Raw genomic sequence first — 21,411 nt, 5'->3', positions numbered from 1 at the left:
AAACTCAGTCTCAAAAAAAAAAAAAAAAGAAGAAGAAGAAGAAGAAGATAACCTGAGAAGGAACTGGGGGGTCCTATAGGATGTTTGCCCCTGACTGCTATAGGGCCTGAGAAATGTGGCCCTTCCCCCATGGTGCACCTTCCAGAGGCCCGGGCTGCCGCCCCAGACCCTCAGGTGCCACGTGCGCTGCTGTGGGATAGGGGCTTCCCAGTGCGTCTTGAGGGTTTCTCTCCACGTAGCGTGTGAAGAGAGCCAGTCTCCGGAGCATCGGTGAGGACACGCTCCACGAGCTGTTCCAAGCTGCCAGATGTCGATTGTTACCGTCACGTCTGACCCTGGTCTCATGGGGCTAACTAGGGAAGCGAGGGCCCTGGTGAGGTCACAAGCCAGGCCCATCCAACCAGCCTCCACGGCAGGGCATGCCACGGGTCACAGCGGGCATCCGGCAGAGAAACTGGTTCCAGCGGTGGCTCGGGGGGCGTCCCCACGCCCACAGAAGCAGCCGCGGAGGACTCGTTTTCACACCCAGGCTCTGACACTTGCTAGGGGAATGTTTCTTCCCTTACTGAATCTCAGCGTCTTCATTTGTAAAACAAAGATTGTTACGATATCAACTTCAAGGGGTGAGAATTAAATGGGAGGTATGAAAGTACTTTGGGAAGTGCAGTGAGAAGTGAGGTATTATTATGAGTTCATGAGGAAACTGAGGCTCATCGTAATATACTAGCACCCAGCACATAGCCCTATATAAAGGGAGGACTTAATAAATATTGGGGGGAAGGGAGAATTATTATGATTATTTCTTCTTTTTTTTTTTTTTTTTTGAGATGGAGTTTAGCTCTTGATGCCCAGGCTGGAGTGCAGTGATGCCATCTCGGCTCACTGCAACCTCCCCCCCAATGAGTTCAAGTGATACTCCTGCCTCAGCCTCCCGAGTAGCTGGGACTACAGGTGCCCGCCACCATGCCCAGCTAATTTTTTTTTTTTTAAGTAGAGATGGGGTTTTGCCACGTTGGACAGGCTGGTCTCGAACTCCTGACCTCAGGTGATCCACCTGCCTCAGCCTCCCAGAGTGCCAGGATTACAGGGGTGAGCCACTACACCTGGCCATATTATGATTATTTCTAAGTGTGCTGATCCCCCGTCCCGCCACCCCCCAGCCGTCCCGCCACCCCCCAGCGGCAGACCACAATGTGCAGGGGAGGAAAGAGGGCGCTCCCTGCTGGGAGCTGGAAATTCCTGGGGGTGGTCTTTTGAGGTATGTAGGAGCCAGGAGACCATGGTCAGCCTTCTACAGGCATCAGATGCTTTCTTTCCTTTAAAAAAAAAAACAAAAAGGAACAACCTGATCGGGCTTTAGTTTCCAGGCAACCGTGTTCCATTGAGTCCCATGTTTTGGCAGGTCTTTGATGCATGAGTCATATTTATGGTGAACGGCAGCAACTTCATGCTGAGGAGCACAGCTTAGACCCACACTGATGAGACCTTAGCAGGTTTCTTAACCTGCTCTGTGCCACGGACCCCTTTGCCAGTCTGGTGAAGTTTATGAACCTCTTCTAAGAATAATGTTTCTAGATACATTAAAAGTAAAATGTATAGAATTATAAAGGAAACAAATCATATCAAATATTTTATTTTTATTATTTTGTTTTTATTTTTTGAGACAAGGTCTTGCTCTGTCACCCAGGCTGGCACAAGCCTAGCTTACCATAACCTCAAATTCTTGAGCTCAAAGAATCCTCCTGCATAGGCCAGGCGTGGTGGCTCACGCCTGTAATCCCAGCAGTTTGGGAGGCCAAGGCGGGCAGATCACGAGGTCAGGAGATCGAGACCATCTGGCTAACACTGTGAAACCCCGTCTCTACTAAAAACTACAAAAAATTAACTGGGCGTGGTGGCGGGCGCCTGTAGTCCTAGCTACTCGGGAGACCGAGGCAGGAGAATGGCATCAACCCAGGAGGCAGAGTTTGCAGTGAACCAAGATCGCACCACTGCACTCCAGCCTGGGCAACAGAGCAAGACTCTGTCTCAAAAAAAAAAAAAAAAAAAATCCTCCTGGCTCAGCCTCTTGAGTAGGTAACACTGCAAGTGTCCAACACCATGGCTAGCTAATTTTTTATTTTCATTTTTAATTAAAAATATTTTTTGTGTGGGCACATAGTATGTGTATATATTTATGGAATGCATGAGATATTTTGGGACAGGCATGCAATGCATAATAATCACATCGGGGTAAATGGGGTATCCCTTTGTGTTAAAAACAATCTAATTATACCCTCCCTCCCTTCCTTTCTTCCTCTCCCTCTTTTCTTTCTTTCTTTTTTTGAGACAGAGTCTCACTCTGTCACCTAGGCTGGAGTGCAGTGGCATGATCTCAGCTCACTGCAACCTCCACCTCCCGGGTTCAAGTAATTCTCATGCCTCAGCCTCCCAAATAGCTGGGATTACAGGCACGTGCCACCACAACTGGCTAATTTTTATATTTTTAGTAGAGATGGGGTTTCACCATGTTGGCCAGGCTGATCTCAAACTCTTGGCCTCAAGTGATCCAACTGCCTCAGCCTCCCAAAGTGCTGGGATTAGATACCCTTTTAGTTATTTTAAAATGCGAAATACCCTCTTAGTATTTTTAAATTATTGTTGACCACAGTCACCCTGTTGTGCTATCATATACTAGATCTTATTCCTTCTTTCTATTATTTTTGTACCCATTAACCATCCCCACCTTTCCACCAGCCCCCCAGTACCTTTCCCAGCCTCTGGTAACCATCCTTCTACTCTATCTCCATGAATTCAATGGTTTTAATTTTTCTCTCTCACAAATGACTGAGAATATGTGAACTTTGTCTTTCGGTCCCTGTCTTATTTCACTGAACATAATTACCTCCAGCTCCATCCATGTTGTTGAAATGACAGGATCTCATTCTTTTTCATGGCTGAATAATACCCCACTGAGTATATGTACCACATTTTCTTTATCCATTCATCTGTTGGTGGATGGTTGCTTCTGAATCTTGGTTTGCTTCTGAATCTTGGCAATTGTGAATAACTGCTGCAATAAACATGGGAGTGGATATTTCTTTGATACACTGAATTCCTTTCTTTTGTGTGTATACCTAGCATTGAGTTTGCTGAATTGTGTGGCAGCTCTATTTTGTTTTTTTGAGGAACCTCCACACAGTTCTCCATAGTGGTTGTACTACTTTACATTTCCACCAATAGTGTTTGAGGGTTCCCTTTCCTCCACATCCTTGCCAGCATGTGTTATTGTCTATCTTTTGGATAAAAGCTTCTTTAACTGGGATGAGATATCTCATTGTAGTGCTAATTTGGGTATCTCTGATGAACAATGATGTTGGGCACCTTTTCATATGCCTGTTTGCCATTTGTATGTCTTCTTTTGAGAAATGTCTATTCAGATCTTTTACCCATTTTCAAAATTGGATTACTGGATATTTTCCTATGAGGTTTTTTGTTTGTTTGTTTGTTTTGGGGGGGGTGTTTTATTTTGTTTGGTTTGGTTTCAAGGCAAGGTCTCTATCTGTCACCCAGACTGGAGTGCAGTGGTGCGATCTCTGCTCACTGCAACCTCTGCCTCCCAGGCTCAAGCAATCCTCCCACATCAGCCTCCTGAGTAGCTGGGACTACAGGCACATGCCACCATGCCTTGCTAATTTTTGTATTATTTTGTCGAGATGGGATTTTGTCATGTTGTCCAGACTGGTCTCAACCTCCTGGACTCAAGCCATCCACCCACCTCAGCCTCCCAAAGTGCTGAGATTACAGGTATGAGCCACCACACCTGGCCTTTCCTACAGGATTGTTTGAGCTCCTTATATATTCTGATTATTATTATTATTATTATTATTATTTAGATGGAGTCTTGCTCTGTTGCCCAGGCTGGAGTGCAGTGGTGTGATCTCGGCTCACTGCAACCTCTGCCTCCCAGGTTCAAGCGATTCTCCTGCCTCAGCCTCCTGAATAGCTGGGATTACAGTCATGCACTACCACACCTGGCTAATTTTTGTATTTTTAGTAGAGACAGGGTTTCACCATTTTGAGCAGGTTAGTCTTGAATCCTGACCTCAGGTAATCTGCCCACCTCAGCCTTTCAAAGTGCTGGGATTACAGGCATGAGTCACTGCACCCAGTCTTGCTAGTACTTTGATGAGGATTTTTGCATCAGTTTTCATAAGGGATACTGGCCTGTAGTTTCCTTTTTTCTTTTTCTTTTTCTTTTTTTTTTTAAATGTGTCTTTGTTTTTGGCAGCAAGATAATACTAGCCTCATAGAATGAGTTTGGAAGTATTCTCTACTTTTCAGAATAGTTTGAGTAGGATTGGTAATATTTTTCCTTAAATGTTTGGTAGAATTCAGCAGTGAAGCATTCAGGCCCAGGCTTTTGTTTGCTGGAAGACATTTTATTGTAGCTTTAGTCTCATCACTGGTTTTTGTTCTGTTCAGGTTTTGAATTTCTTCATGGTTCAATCTTGGTGTGTCTGGAATGTATCCATTGCTTCTAGATTTTCCAATTCATTGACATACATTTGCTCATAGTAGCCTCTAATGATCCTTTGAATTCCTGTGGTATCAGTTGTAATGTCTTCTTTTTAATTTCTAATTTCATTTATTTGTATCTTCTCTCTTTTTTCTTAGTCTGGCTAAAGGTTGGTTATTTTTGTTTATCTTGTCAAAAAAAAAAAAAGCTTTTCATTTCATGGATGTTTTGTATTGTTTTCTTCATTTCAATTTTATTTCTGTTTTCTGTTTTGTTTTGTTTTTGTTTTGTTTTGTTTTTTGATACAGTCTTACTTTGTTGCCCAAGATGGAGTGTATTGACACACTCATGGCTCACTGCAGCCTCAACCTCCCAGGCTCAAGCAATACTCCCACCTCAGCCCCTCAATTATCTGGGACTACAGACATGTGCCATCATGCTCGGCTTAGTGTTTTTGACTTTTGTGTGTGTGTGTGTGTGTGTGTAAACAGGGTCTCAGTACGTTGCCCTGACTGGTCTTGAGTTCCTGGGCTCAAGCCATCCTTCTGCCTCTGCCTCCCAAAGTGCAGGGATTATAGGCATGAGCCCCTGTACCTTGCCTACTGTGATCTTTATTACATTTTTTCTTGTAATTTTGAGTTTGGTTTGCTTTTGCTTTTTTAATTTTTTAAGATGCATCGTTAGGTTGTTCAAGTTTTTCCTCTATTTTATATAGGCACTTATAGCTATAAACTTCCCTGTTAGTACTGTTTTTGCTGTATCCATGGGTTTTGGTATGTTGTGTTTCCATTATCACTTGTTTCAATAAATTTTTTGATTCCTTTCTTAATTTCTTCCTTGGGCCACTGGTCATTCAGGATCATACTGTTTAATTTCCATATATTTGTATAGTTTCTAAAATTTATCTTGTCATTGACTTCTAGTTTTACTTCATTGTGGACAGAGAAAATACGTGATATTCTTTCAATTCTTTCATTTTTTTTTTTTTCTTTTTTTTGGCATGGATTCTCACTCTGTCACCAGGCTGGAGTGCAGTGGTGCGATCTCAGCTCACTGCCACCTCTGCCCCCCTGGTTCAAGTGATTCTCCTGCCTCAGCCTCCCGAGTAGCTGAGACTACGTGCACCACCATGCCCGGCTAATTTTTGTATTTTTTAGTAGAGACAGGGTTTCACCATGTTTTCCAGGATGGTCTCCATCTCTTGACCTCGTGATCTGCCCACCTCGGCTTCCCGAAGTACTGGGATTACAGGTGTGAGCCACTGCACCTGGCCTATTATTTCAATTCTTAAAAAATGTTTTTAAGACTTGTTTTGTGAGCTAACACATGGTCTACCCTTGAGAATAATCCATGTGCAGAGGAGAAGAATGTGTAGTCTTCAGTTGTTGGATAAAATGTTCTTTAAATAACAATTAGGTCTGTTCAGTCTACAGTGCAGATAAGGCCAATGTTTCTTTGTTGATTTTATGTCTGGATGATTGGTCCAAGGCTGAATGTGTGGTCTTGAAGTCTCCATCTATTATTAGGACGTATCTCTCTCCTTAGTTGTAATAATATTTGGTTTATATATATCTGGGTGCTCTAGTGTTAGATGCATATATATTTATAATTGTTATATTTTCTTGCTAAATTGATCCCTTTATCATTATATAATGATTCTTTGCCTCTTTCTATAGTTTTGTCTTGCAATCTACTTTGTGTCATATAAGTATAGCTACTCTTATTCTTTTTTAGTTTACGTTTGCATGGAATATCTTTTCTATACTTTTATTTTCAGTCTCCGATTATCTTTATTGGTGAAGTATGTTTCTTGTAGGCAACAGATCACTGGGTCTTATTTTTAATCCATTTAGACACTCTGTCTTTTCATTGCAGAATTGAGTCATTTACAATCAATGTATTGATAAGTAAGATTTTCTTCTGCCATTTTGTTATTTGTTTTCTGGTTGTTTTGTGCTTTTTATCTTCCTTCTTTCCTTCCTTTTAATGAAAGTGATTTTCTCTGGTAGTATGATTTAATTTTTGCTTTTGTTTTTTGTGTATCTATTTTTTTTTTGTTTTGAGTTTTTTGTTGTTGTTTGTTTTGCTTTGTTTTTGAGACTGGGTCTCATTCTGTCACTCCGGCTGGAGTACAGTGGTGCAACCAGAGCTCACAGCAACCTCATCCTCCTAGGCTCAAGTGGTCCACTCACCTCATTTTCCCAAGGAGCTGGGACTGCAGGTGCAGGCCACCATTCCCAGCTAATTTTTGTATTTTTTGTAGAGATGGGGTTTTGCCATGTTGCCCAAGCTGGCGTCAAACTCCTGGGCTCAAGAAATCTGCCCACATTGGTCTCTCAAAGTGCTGAGATTACAGGCTTGAACCACCATGCCCAGCTGGTTTTTGATTTGAGATTACCATGAGGCTTGCATATACTATCTTATAACCCATTATTTTAAACTGATAACAACATTGGTTGCATAAACAAACAAGCAAAAAGAAAACTAATAAAAAACATTACCTTTTAACTCTGTCTCCTTGCTTTTCAACTTTTTATTGTTTCTATTTATATCTTATTGTGCAGTCTACATCTTGAAAAGTAGTTATTTTTGTTCATCTTTTAGTATTTCTATTTAAGATATGAGTACTTTACACACCACAGTTTCAGTGTTGTACTATTCCATTTTTCAGTGAGTTTTGTACCTTCAGATTATTGCTTATTGCTCATTAACATCCTTTTCTTTCAGATTAAAGGACTCCCTTTAGCATTCCTTGTAGGATAGGTTTGATGTTCACAAAAATCACTCAGCCTTTGCTTGTCTGGGAATATCTTTATTTCTCCTTCATGTTTGAAGGATATTTTCATCAGATATACTATTCTAGGATAAAAGTCTTTTATCCTTCAGCACTTTATTTTTATTTTTATTTTTTGAGATGGAGTTTCACTCTTGTTGCCCAGGCTGGAGTGCAATGGCTTGATCTCGACTCACTGCAACCTCCGCCTCCCAGGTTCAAGCGATTCTCCTGCCTCAGCCTTCCAAGTAGCTGGGATTACAGGCATGTGTCACCACGCCCAGCTAGTTTTGTATTTTTAGTAGAGATGGGTTTTCTCCATGTTGGTCAGGCTGGTCTCTAACTCCTGACCTCAGGTGATCTGCCCGCCTCAGCCTCCCAAGTGCTGGGATTACAGGCGTGAGCCACTGCATCCAGCCTATTCAGCACTTTAAATATATCATGCCACTCTCTCCTGGCCTGTAAGGTTTCCACTAAAAAGTCTGCTGCCAGATGTACTGGAGCTCCATTGTACGTTGTTTCTTTTCTCTTACTGCCTTTAGGATCCTTTCTTTATTCTTGACCCTTTGGGAGTTTGATGATTAAATGCCTTGAGGTCAACTTCTTTGGTGTTCTATAACCTTCTTGTACTTGGATATCGATAGCTTTCTCTAGGTTTAGGAAGTTCTCTGTTTTTATCCTTTGAATTAACTTTCTACCCCATCCCTCTCTCTGCCTCCTCTTTAAGGCCAATAAATCTTAGACTTGCCCTTTCAAAGGTATTTTCTAGGTCCTTTTAAGTGTGCTTCATTGTTTTTTAGTCTTTTTTTATTTTGTTTCCTCTGCCTGTATATTTTCAAATAGCCTGTGTTCGAGCTCACTAATCCTTTCTTCTGTTTCATTAATTCTGCTATTAAAGGACTCTAATGCATTCTTTAGTATGCCAATTGCATTTTTCCGGTCCAGAATCTCTGCTTGATTCTTTTTAATTATTTCAATTATTTGTTAAATTTATCTGATAGAATCTGAATCCCTTCTCTGTGTTCTCTTGAATTTCTTTGAGTTTCCTCAAAATAGCCGTTTTGAATTCTGTGTCCAAAAAGTCAAATATCTCTGCTTCTTCAGGATCGGTCTCTGGTTCCTCATTTAGTTCATTTGTTGGGCGCATGTTTTCATGCAGGGTTGTGATACCTGTGGATGTTCATTGGTATCTGGGCATTGAAGAGTTAGTATTTATTATCATCTTCACAGTCTGGGCTTCTTTGTACCTGCCCTTCTTAGGAAGGCTTTGTGCATATTAGATGGGACTTGAGTGTTGTGATCTAAGCTTTTGGTCACTCCAGCCATATCTGCCTTAGGGTCTCCCTAAGCCCAGTAACACTGTGGTTATTCTTAGAGGTACTGCCTTGGTGGTACTGGATAAGATCTGGAAGAATTGGCCGGGCGCGGTGGCTCAAGCCTGTAATCCCAGCACTTTGGGAGGCCGAGACGGGCGGATCACGAGGTCAGGAGTTCGAGACCATCCTGGCTAACACGGTGAAACCCCGTCTCTACTAAAAAATACAAAAAACTAGCCGGGCGAGGTGGCGGGCGCCTGTAGTCCCGGCTACTCGGGAGGCTGAGGCAGGAGAATGGCGTAAAAACCCGGGAGGCAGAGCTTGCAGTGAGCTGAGATCCGGCCACTGCACTCCAGCCTGGGCGACAGAGCGAGACTCCGTCTCAAAAAAAAAAAAAAAAAAAAGAAAAGATCTGGAAGAATTATCTAGAGTACCATGCAGAGACTCTTGTTCTCATTCCTTACTTTTATGTTAAACAAACAGAGTCTCTCTCTCTCTCTCTCTGTGCTGAGCTGCCTGGAGCTGGGGAAGTGGTGACACAACACCCCTGTGGCCACCACCACTGTGACTGCACTGCATCTCACCCGTGGCCTGCTATAACCACTGCCTGGCTACTAACTGTGTTTGTTCAAGGCCCTAAGGCTCTACAATCAGTAGGCAGTGAAGCCAGGCTTATGTCCTTCCCTTCAGAGTGGCAAGTTCCCCCAGGCCCTAGGTGGGTCCAGAGATGCTATCTGGGAACCAGGACCTGCAGCCAGAAACCTTAGGAATCTTCCTGGTGTTCTATCCTATTGTAGCTGTGCTGGCACTCAAACTACAAGACAAAGTCCTTCCCACTCTTCTCTCCCCTCTCCACCAGGAGAGGATTGTCTCCCCTTGGCCACCACCACCGTGGACCCAGGGTGGTACAGCCAGGCTACCACCGATGTTCACTTACAGCCTAGGGCTCTTCAGAACGCTGCCAGGCCTAGGACTCATCCTTCATGGAAGTGGGCTCCCCTCTGGCCGAGGGTAGGTCCAGCAATGCCATCCAAGTGCCAAGGCCTAGAATTAGGGGCCCCAAGAGCCCACTAGGTGCTATACCCCACTGTGGCTGAGCTGGTACCTAGGCTGAGTTCTGCCTGGTTTTGACAAAGTCCCCTTTACCCTTCCTTCTCCTTTTCTCAAGCAAAGATAGTCCCTCTTTGTAGCCACCACAGCTAGAAATGTGCGGGGTCATGCCTGAAGCCAGCACATCTCAGAGTCTCACCCAAGGCCCATGACGTACTCCCTGGGTATTGCTGCTGATTATACAGGGCCTAAGGGCCCTGTCGTCAGCAGGTGATGCAGTCTGCCGGGACAGGGTCCTTCCCATCAAGGCAGCAGGTTCCCTTCTGGCCCAGGGTACGTCTAGAAACGTAGTCCAGGAGCTAGGGCCTGGAATGGAGGCCTCATGACTGCCTGGTGCCCTGTGCCACTGTGCCTGAGCTGGTTTCTAAGTTCCCTCTCCACAAGCAGGAGGAAGGCGTCTCTCAGAGCTGTGAACTGTGCTGCCTGAGGTTGGGGGATAAGTGGCACAAGCTCTCCCTTAGCTGCCCAGGCTTGTGTCTCAGGAGGCCATGTGCCCCCAAGTCCACTGGTTCCAAGCCCAGTGTGGCACTAGGACTTGCCTAGGAGTTGTAGTCCTTGTGGCCTAGACTGCCTTTCAAATTTGTTTAGGATCCCAGAGCACTTCAGCGCATGGTGGCGAGGTTTGCCGAAAGTCGGCTTGCCACCACTGGGATGGGCAGGTTCCCTCGGGTAGGGCTGATCCAAATGCTCCCTCCATTGCTGGCTGAGTTCTGCCTGGTTTTACTTTCTGCTCTGAGGGGGCAGCACTGAGTTCCAGTGCAAAGTCCCCCAGTCACTGCGCTCTCCCTCCCCCAAACACACCGGCTCTCTCTGTGCCACACGGCCACTGTTGGGAGACGGGAGAGGGGTGGAGTCAGCAGTTCAAGACTTCTTTCCTACCCTCTTCAGTATCTCCTTCAGCAACAGGAAGTTAAAACCAGGTACTGTGATTGCTCACCTGATTTTTCATTCTTATGAAGGGGTGTGTGTGTGCGGATACTTGATGTTCCTGCAGGGAGGACAATTGTTAGGCTTCTATTCAGCCATCTTGCTCTGCCTCCCTCCCATTTTCTTTCTTTCCTTCTCTTTCTTTATTTCTCTTTCTTTCTCTCTCTCTTTTCTTTCTTTTCTTCTTTCTTTTGTTTTCTTTCTTTTTTTGAGACAGGGTCTCACTCTGTTGTCCAGGCTGGAGTGCAGTGGTGCAATCATCGCTTCAGCAATCTTTCCACCTCAGCCTCCCAAGTAGCTAGGATTATAGGCATGTGCCATCACACCCAGCTAATCTTTTCAGTTCTTGCAGAAATGGGATCTCACTGTGTTGTTCAGTCTGGTCTCAAACTCCTGGCCTCAAGTGATCCTCCCACCTTGCCCTCCCAATGTGCTGGGATTACAGATGTGAGCCACCTCACTTGGCCAAAGTATTTTTAAAATTCCTGATCAATCATATATTTGTGAGAAATTAACACACTCAATAACAAGATAAAGCAGGAGGTCTAGTTTCACTATTAATACTGCAAAGTAGGCCGGGCGCGGTGGCTCAAGCCTGTAATCCCAGCACTTTGGGAGGCCGAGATGGGTGGATCACGAGGTCAGGAGATCGAGACCATGCTGGCGAACACAGTGACACTCCGTCTCTACTAAAAAAATACAAAAAACTAGCCGGGCGAGGTGGCGGGCGCCTGTAGTCCCAGCTACTCAGGAGGCTGAGGCAGGAGAATGGCGTAAACCCAGGAGGCGGAGCTTGCAGTGAGCTGAGATCCAGCCGTAGCACTCCAGCCTGGGCGACAGAGCGAGACTCCGTCTCAACAACAACAACAACAACAACAACAACAAAACTGCAAAGTTGTAAGTGCAGAAGATAGTTCATGCTCTCTGAAACAATTATAACAAGATATAAAAATGTCTGTGATTTCCATTGATGGTAACCAAGTCACTGGGACTGATAATGCTACATGATTTATTGCCTGGATTTATAATAATGCTAAATTTCAGTTCAAGGTTAGTGAATTTCCTATCTAACTCCATGGATCTCTTGCAATCTATCCATAGTCCTCAGGTTAAGAAGCCCTTCCTTAGAGTAAACAATTCAAGGTTCTAAATAACTTAGGAAAGATTCCCCTGCAGGCATGATGCAAGACAAATTCACTTACCATTTATTGCTGGGTCATTGGTAACCCTTCATCCCTTGCCTAAGCAGAGCCTCAGGAGGCTATACCAGTGGTGGCATGTATAGATGTGCTGGTAGGAATTAACGCAGAAGATGAGAGAATGACAATGGGAGAGGAAGGGAGGGATGCAGAGGGACACACAAGCATCCAGACTAAAAAGCACCTTTAGCCTTCACCTCTCACCATTGCCCTCTGATTCCGAGCAGGGCTTGGAATCCAGACAGGGGCTGCCTCCCTCAAGTCGTTCTCCCTTTCCTCCATTCCTGTGACCAATTAGAGATCAGTGATGCTTAAGTTTTTTGCAGATTCATCTTTTTTTTTTTTTTTTTTTTAATGAAGTTTCACTCTTGTTGCCCAGGCTGGAGGGCAATAAGTGCAATATTGGCTCACTGCAACCTCCACCTCCCAGATTCAAGTGATTCTCCTGCCTCAGCCTCCCAAGCAGCTGGGATTACAGGCATGCACCACCACGCTCGGCTAAATTTTGTATTTTTAGTAGAGACAGGGTTTCTCCATGTTGGTCAGGATGATCTTGAACTCCTGACCTCAGGTGATCCGCCCACCTCGGCCTCCCAAAGTGCTGGGATCATAGGCATGAACCACCATGCCCAGCCAGCAGATTCACCTTTCAATCTCCCGTCCCATTGCCCCTCCTAATCCCAACCATCCACACGTCGGCCTGAGGGCTTGGTTGTAGCAGATGGTCTCCGTGTCCCCCTCCAGTGCATCCTGTACGCGGCTGTCAGGCAAGGCCTCTTGGTGTGGTTTTCTGTGTGTCACTTTCTACTCAAGGAACCACTGGGGAATCTCCATTATCACTGGTCCCACAGTCCACGTCTCTGGCTTTCAGCACCCTAATTTCACTCCATTCTCCCAACCAGGTTTATTTATCGTCAGTACTCACACTCCCTCTTGCCACGCTCCTGACTTTGTTAATGCTGTGCCCTTACCCTGAACTGTGCTCCTCCCACCAGGCAGCCAAACCAAATTCAACCCACCCCACACACCCACCTGGAGATCGTTTTCCCCTGGCTCAGCTGAGCTGACCTGGCACTGTTCTTAACCCCCAGTGCATGGACATTACCACATAGCCTGGCACTGAAGTATTCTCCAACTATTTCATGCTTAGTAATTATCTCTCCATGGACTCTAAATGCGTTGAGGGTAGGAATCATCTTCTGTTCTCCTATATATCTCCCTGGGCCTAGACTAATGCTGAGCAATAGAAATCATGTTATCACTCAAGTTATAATGAGAAGAGGAAAGTTTTTATTTTATTAGATCTCTTTGGGAAAGTGCTGTATGTGCTTGGAAGAAACACACTGACAAGCTTACTGAGGATAAGGAGGAGGCCTCCCAGGGCATTCTCAAGCAACGAAAGATGTTTGCTGAATTATTTGCCAGAAGATCAGGAGAGTACTTTAAGGAGCTTCTGAGAAAAAGGAAAAGCAAAAAGAGAATGAGAAATGAGACAGGGATGCTGTATATTGTATTAAAATGAGATGCCCCTACCCCCAAACCCTCAGTTGTTTTTTTGTTGTTGTTGTTTTTGAGATGGAGTCTTGCTCTGTCGCCCAGGCTGGAGTGCAGTGGCGTGATCTCGGCTCACTGCAAGCTCCGCCTCCCAGGTTCACATCATTCTCCTGCCTCAGTCTCCCGAGTAGCTGGGACTACAGGCGCCCGCCATGACGCCCAGTTAATTTTTTTGTATTTTTAGTACAGACAGGGTTTCACCGTGCTAGCAGGATGGTCTCAATCTCCTGACCTCGTGATCTGCCCTCTTCGGCCTCTCAAAGTGCTGGGATTATAGGCGGGAGCCACCGCGCCTGGCAACCCTCAGTAAAATTCTATTAAAACTCAAAAACCAGCTGTCTAGGTAGATTTCTGTTGGGAACCAGTGAAGGGGCCAAGATTTCTATGGAGGGTAATGTGAGGTTTTGAGATAGATGCAAACAGGAGCCAGGTAGACAGAGGCCTTGACTAGCATTTGGATTATATTCCAATATATATTCCAATATATGATTGATCAATTGGCCAGTGTGGAGAATTATCATGGAAATGCTTGTGGTGACTCACTGACCCCAGATGTATATTTCTCCTGTCTCTCCCATCTCACTACTATCTATTTGAGGAAGTATTAAAGTGAAGGCCACATCGGACTCCATAGGATAACAGGTAGCCACAAAGTCTTTATTCATAAAATCCACTTCAGGCTTGGCATGGTGGCTCATGCCTGTAATCCCAGCACTCTGGGAGGCCGAAGCAGGCAGATCATGAGGTCAGGGGTTCGAGACCAGCTTGGCCAACATAGTAAAACCTTGTCTCTACTGAAAATACAAAAATTAGCCGGGCATGGTGGCATGCGCCTGTAGTCCCAGCTACTCAGGAGACTGAGGCAGGAGAATCACTTGAACTCAGGAGGCGCAGGTTGCAGTGAGCCAAGACCATGCCATTGAGCTCCAGCCTGGGTGACAGAGTGAGACTCCATCTTAAAAAAATAAATAAATAAAAATAAAATAATAAAATCCACTTCAAAAACATTTTTTTAAAACTGTCAGTGTGTTTGATTCTTAACTCACCTCAAGGTTAGGTAAGTTATCCATTCAGTGAGCATACATCTGGCTATTAGCTTGGGTTTAAGTGGTTGCTTCAGGTATACTCAGGGTATAGGTGCAATTTGGCACCTGCTGGTTGAGTCATTTATAATTGTCCAAATTTGAGGAGGTATGAATTATGCCATCTCAACTAGATTTAAAATGGAATGCATGGTCTTCTAGATGCTTTGATTCCACCAATATTATCATCCTGGAGAAAATAAACATTTCATTTTTAAGACATGACAGATGGCTTGGTAAGCACTCCAGATACTGTAGGTGCTCAGTTCAAGTCTGTTAATGAAGGCAGACTTTGTTGATTACATTAAGTAAAAATGCAAAAGCAAGCAGGGTATGTATGAGTGTTCTCCAGAGAAACAGAACTAATAGGGAAGGGATGTAGATATAGATGTCTTAGTCCATTTTTTGTTGTTTATAACAGAATACCTAAAACTGGGTAATTTTTTTTATTTGTATTTATTTATTTTTTAGATGAAGTTTTGCTCTTGTCGCCCAGACTGGGGTGCAGTGGTGCGATCTCGGCTCATAGCAACCTCCGCCTCCTAGGTTCAAGCAATTCTCCTGCCTCAGCCTCCCAAGTAGCTGGGACTACAGGTGCCCGCCACCACATCCAGCTAATCCATTCATGAAGGCAGAGTTCTCACGACCCAATCACCTCTTAAAGTCCCCACTTCTCAATACTGCCACACTGGGGGGTTAAATTTCAATGTAAGTTTCAGAAGGGACAAATATTCAAGCCATAGCAATAGATATATGAAGAGATGTATCATAAGGAATTGGCTCACACAGTCATGGAGGTCAAGGAGTCCCAAGATCTGCAGCTGGCAAGCTAGAGACTCAGGAGAGTTGATAGTGAAGTTTTTTGTTTTTGTTTTTTTGGGGGTTTTTTTTGATACGGAGCCTCACTCTGTTGCCCAGGCTGGAGTGCAATGGCATGATCTCAGCTCATTGCAACCTCCACCTCCTGGGTTCAAGCGATTCTCCTGCCTCAGCCTCCCAAGTAGCTGGCATTACAGGCACGTGCCACCACACCTGGCTAATTTTTGTATTTTTAGTAGAGACGGGGTTTCACCATGTTGGCCACACTGGTCTTTTTTTTTGTTTTTGTTTTTTGTTTTTTGTTTTTTGTTTTTTTTTTGTTTTTTGAGACAGAGTCTCGCTCTGTTGCCCAGGCTGGAGTGCAGTGGCGTGATCTCGGCTCACTGCAAGCTCTGCCTCCTGGGTTTACGCCATTCTCCTGCCTCAGCCTCCTGAGTAGCTGGGACTACAGGCGCCCGCCACCGCGCCCGGCTAATTTTTTTTTGTATTTTTAGTAGAGACGAGGTTTCACCGTGGTCTCGATCTCCTGACCTTGTGATCCGCCCGCCTCGGCCTCCCAAAGTGCTGGGATTACAGGCGTGAGCCACCACGCCCGGCCGGCCACACTGGTCTTGAACTCATGAACTCAAGTGATCCACCAGCCTCAGCCTCCCAAAGTGCTGGGATTACAGGCGTCAGCCACCACGCCCGGCCGATGATGAAGATTTAATCCAATGTTTGGTAGGCTCAAGACCCAGGAAGAGCCGAGGTTTTAGTCTGAGTCCAAAGGCAGGAAAAACAGTCAATCAGGCAGAAGGAATTTTTTGACTCTTGGGAGGAGCAGCCTTTTGTTATATTTAGGCCTTCAGTTGATGGGTGAGGCCCACAATCTGCTTCACTCAGTCCACCAGTTCAACTCTTAATCGCATCCACACACACTCTTACAGACACACAGAATACCGTTGAACCAAACGTCTAGGTACCCTGTGGCCCAGTCAAATTGGCAAATAAAATTAACCAGCACAAGGTACAACATTGAATTCTAATTATATAAAATATAAACTCAGGCAAAATTAATATATTCCGTAACAATGAAAATCAGGAGAGTGTCTGCTCTAGAGAGAAAGAGAAGGGGCTTGAAGGGGCTTCTGGTTATTGGTAATGTCTTATTTCCTGATTTGATGTTGGTTATACAGGTATGTTCACCTTGTAAAAATTTATTGAATTTATTGAACTATCCACTAGGGATTGATGCCCTTTTCTGAATGTATGCTAAGCTTCAATTCATCATTATTTGTTTATTGAGACAGAGTCTTGCTCTGTCACCCGGGCTGGAGTTCAGTGGTGCAATCTCGGCTCACTGCAAACTCCACCTCCTGAGTTCAAGTGATTCTGCTGCCTCAACCTCCCGAGTAGCTGGGATTACAGGTGTGTACTACAATGCCCAGCTAATTTTTATAATTTTAGTAGAGATGGGTGTTGGGAACAGGACCCCAAATCTGGCCATAAACTGGCCCCAAAACTGAGCATAAACAAAATCTCTGCAGCACTGTGACATGTTTGTGATGGCCATGACGCCCAGCTGAAGGGTGTGGATTTACCGGAATGAGGGCAAGGAACACCTGGCCCGCCCAGGGTGGAAAACCCCTTAAAGGCGTTCTTAAACCACAAACAATAGCATGAGTGATCTGTGCCTTAAGGACATGCTCCTGCTGCAGATAACTAGCCAGACCCATCCCTTTGTTTCAGCCCATCCCTTTGTTTCCCATAAGGAATACTTTTAGTAAATCTATAATCAATAGAAACAATGCTTATCACTGGCTTGCTGTCAATAAATATGTAGGTAAATCTCTGTTCAGGGATCTCAGCTCTGGAGGCTGTGAGACCCCTGATTTCCCACTCCACACCCTATATTTCTACGTGTGTTTAATTCCTCTAGTGCTGCTGCTAGGGTCTCCACAACTGAGCTGGTCTCAGCAGACGGGTTTCACCGTGTTGCCCAGGCTGGTCTCAAACTCCTGGCCTCAACCAATCCGCCCACCTTAGTCTCCCAAAGTGCTGGGATTACGTTTTACTGGGGATGATGGGAGTGGGCATGTGGAATGTTTTAGGAGATAACATTGCTTTAAATTCCTTCCAACAAGCTTATGTATTCTTGGCTAGAATTCTTCAGCCTCTCAGAATCTCTGGATAGGAAGCTGGATCATGGATCCTGTCCAGGTTCCATTACGTTAAAGCCCAGTTAGTTCGAGGGGCATCTCTTTCGCCTCAAGAGAAGTTCCTGACAGAAAGGACAACAGTGAGCTCTGGCTATGGGACCTGCACTGCCAAAAGTACAGGAGCCCATTCCAATCACAGCAGGTGCCACAGCTATCAATCTAGGAAAAGATGACCTAGGGGAAGTCACATCACACAAGAAACTTGCAGCCAATTAGTTCCTTCCATTTTTGTTGCTGTCGTGCTTTCTCAGTCTCCTTCTGAACATTGTTGCTTTGAAATTTCCGGGCAGCAAGAAACTGATGTAAGACCTGATTCCTATCTGTTTCGTGGGAAAATCACAGTCCCAAAGGGAGTTTTGGTTGATTTTTTTTAAAGACATATTGTCCAAAGGATTTTTTTTCCTCCTAATTTTTTCAAATGCATGTTCTTTGAGACCCAAATCCACTGGCACCCAGTGAAGCAGACATCCACTGGTTAGGTTAACCAAGGCAGAGAACTGATCTAAATGATTTGGGCTCCAAATTAAAATTTTGGTTTGAATCCAGTGCCTTGTTAAAATTCTTCAGATTCAGCTTAGCCTTGCATTTGGTAGAACATTTATTTAGGCATTGTGTCATATGATGGAAAAAGGTTGACATGGTTTAGGATTCTGGCTCACCCGCCTACTTGCTGAGTAACCATTGGTAGATGATTTAACCTCTTTAAGGCTGTTTTCTCAAACTCAGTATTGTGGGATGAATTAAAATGTGTATATGAGGCTGGGCATGGTGGTTCATGACTGTAATCTTGCACTTTGGAAGGCTAAGGCAAAAGGATTTCTTGAGCCCAAGATTTCAAAACCAGCCTAGGCAACATAGCAAGACACCATCTCTACAAAAAAGTATTAATAAAAAATTAGCCGGGGCCAGGCGTGGTGGCTCACACCTGTAATCCCAACACTGTGGGAGGCTGAGGTGGGTGGATCAAGAAGTCAGGAGTTCAAGACCAGCCTGGCCAATATGGTGAAACCCCATCTCTACTAAAAAATACAAAAATTAGCAGGCGTGGTGGCACACACCTGTAATCCCAGCTACTTGGGAGGCTGAGGCAGGAGAATCGCTGGAACCCAGGAAGTGAAGGTTGCAGTGAGCCAAGATTGTGCCACTGCACTCCAGCCTGAGCAACAGAGCGAGACTCCGTCTCAAAAAAAAAAAAAAAAAAAAAAAAATTAGCCAGGCATGGTGGTGCACGCCTGTAGTCTCAGCTAATTGGGAGCATGAGGTGGGAAGACTGCTTTAGCCCAGGAGGTTGAGGTGGCAGTCAGCCAGGTTTGCACCATGGCACTCTAGCCTGGGCAACAGAGCGAGACTCTGTCTCAAAAAATACATAAATAAATAACATACATGCAAAGTGCCTAAACCACTGTAGTTACTCAGGTAAATAATATACATTCATCATTATCATCATTTCAATAGCCTATGAAGTCAGTGTAGACCCGGCCTAATGCAGTCAAAGTGGTTGAACTCAAAAAGCACATAAACGCCTTTATTCTGTGGGAAGTGTGTAGCTTTACAGCCTGCAGGAAATACTTAAATAGAATCTAGACAACATTCAAATCATCAACAGGTTTTGAATCTCCCAGATTAGAATATTTGTGATTATGTGAGCTTGACATCAATGAAATGGAATAAATAAATGTTCATTTCTTTTTTTTTGAGACATGGTCTCACCTGTTGCCCAAGCTGGAGTGCAATGGCACAATTACTGCAGCCTCGACCTCCAGGCTCAAGTGATCCTCCCACCTCAGCCTCCTGAGTATCTGGGACCACAGGCACACACCGCTATGCCCAGCTAATTTTTGTGTATTTTGTAGAGATGGGATCTTGCTCTGTTGCCCAGGCTGGTCTCAAACTCCTGGACTCAAGTGATCCTCCCACCTCAGCCTCCCAAAGCACAGGCATAAGCCCCCACACCCAGCCATTCTAATAACTTCAGTGTGTCTGGCTTGATGTTTATACTATATTTGATTGATCTTTTTGATGACATGAGTGGGTGGTAGAAAAGACTATTTACTTGTGTTTTGATGAACTGGTGGATTTTTTTAATTTTGAAAAATATAATTCACAGTAACATAATTCAAAAATATCTAATGAATGTGTTTTAGAATGGCTATTGATAGTGAAGAAATCTTATGGGTTGGGGTGTTTCACACTGATTTATTTTTATGCTGACTTTAGAAAAATTTCTGGACCAGGAGTGGTGGCTCACGCCTGTAATCCCAGCACTTTGGGAGGCCCAGGCGGGTGGATCACTTGAGGCCAGGAGTTTGAGACCAGCCTGGCCAACATGGTGAAACCCCATCTCTACTAAAAATACAAAAATTAGCTGGGTATGGTGGCACATGCCTGTAATTTCAGCTACTCAGGAGGCTGAGGCAGGAGAATCGCTTGAACCTGGGAGGTAGAGGTTGCAGTGAGCCAAGATCGCACCATTGCACTCTAGCCTGGGCAACAGAGCAAAACTCCATCTCAAAAAAAAAAAATCATAATTTCTGGCAAGGTGCAGTGACTTAACCCTGTAATCCCAGCACTTTTAGAGGCTGAGGCAAGAGGATTGCTTGAAGGGAAGACCAGCCTAGGCAACAAAGCAACACCTCTGTCTCCACAAAAGTATAAATAAATAAATAAATCAGCCAGGTGGGGTGGTGTGTGCCTGTAGTCCTAGCTACTCAGGAGGCTGAGGCAGGAGGATTGCTTGAGCCTGGGAGTTTGAGGTTACAGTGAGCTATGATCACACCACCTCACTCCAGCCTGGGTGACAGAGTGAGACCCAGTTTCTTAAAAAAAAAAAAAATAACAGTTGGGCACGGTGGCTCATGCCTGTAATCCCAGCACTTTGGGAGGTCAAGGCAGGTGGGCCACGAGGTCAGGAGTTCAAGACCAGCCTGGCCTACATAGTGAAATCCCGTCTCTCCTAAAAACACAAAAAATTAGCCAGGCGTGGTGGCGGGAACCCGTAATCCCAGCTACTTGGGAGGCTGAGGCAGCAGAATCGCTTGAACCTGGGAGGTGGAGGTTGCAGTGAGCAGAGATTGCGCCACTGCACTCCAGCCTGGGTAACAAGAGTGAAACTCAGTCTCAAATAAAATAATAATAATAACGAAAGAAATTAATTTCCTTCACAGTAGTTTACCAAGTGTGACAGCAAAAGTACTGAGGTTAACAAGCATTTTGGAAATGTGATTTCTGAAAAAAAGTAATGAGAATTTTTTTTCCTTTGCAGGTGGAGAGAAACTTTTTTTGTGTGAAATTATCATGTCAGATAAACCCAAGGTATAAGCTGAAATAAAAATAATTACGTAATCTCTCTTCTTCATCTTATCTCCTTTTTAAGGAATATAAACTATTGGTAATACACTAGTGAGAACTCTAATAAGTGAGTCATAGCCTGTGAATCATGGCAACGCCTCAGAAGGCTCTGATTGGGAAAACGAATTATAGTTCTCTTCCTGCACTAAAATAATCACCTCTCCCACAGGGAGAAAAACATGGTTTTCCAGCAGTGAACTTTAACTTCTCCTCTTTATTTTTTCCTGGTTTGATTTTTATGGGAATCTGGTCTAGGATGGCTGGCTCCTCTAAGACTTACGTTATTTAGAGTCGTCTTCCATACAGGCTGTAATTCTTGCTGTCTCTCTCTCTCTCTTTCTTGTACTTGTTTGCTGTTATTTCTACAAAGATAAGACATAACAGGTAACCTATTTTTACAGCGTGCAGTTTACAAAGCACTTTCATAAATATCTCATTTGAGCATCTTAGCAGCTCTATGGAAAAACATAAATTACTACTCATTTCTACAGATCGAGAAACCTAGGCCCAAGAGAGGTAAGCGACTTCCCAAAGTACAATGCCTCTTGACATCAAGTCAAGTACATCAAATCCCTCTTCAGTTCAGT

At 44.4% G+C, this 21,411-nt stretch overlaps 1 long non-coding RNA gene across 1 annotated transcript; it reads left to right on the top strand.

The window, feature by feature from the left end:
* The first annotated feature begins 414 nt into the window (after window positions 1-414).
* LOC139356406 (uncharacterized) lies at window positions 415-20,818 on the top strand. The gene is made up of 3 exons (XR_011608243.1): window positions 415-623; window positions 14,931-15,167; window positions 20,739-20,818. It is a non-coding gene; the product is annotated as an uncharacterized lncRNA (long non-coding RNA).
* Window positions 20,819-21,411: the final 593 nt, after the last annotated feature.

Source organism: Macaca nemestrina, chromosome 1 (assembly GCF_043159975.1).
Source record: "Macaca nemestrina isolate mMacNem1 chromosome 1, mMacNem.hap1, whole genome shotgun sequence".
Lineage (NCBI taxonomy): Eukaryota > Metazoa > Chordata > Mammalia > Primates > Cercopithecidae > Macaca > Macaca nemestrina.
Note: the sequence above shows the minus strand (reverse complement) of the source record. Positions and strands in the feature narration are given on the sequence as shown.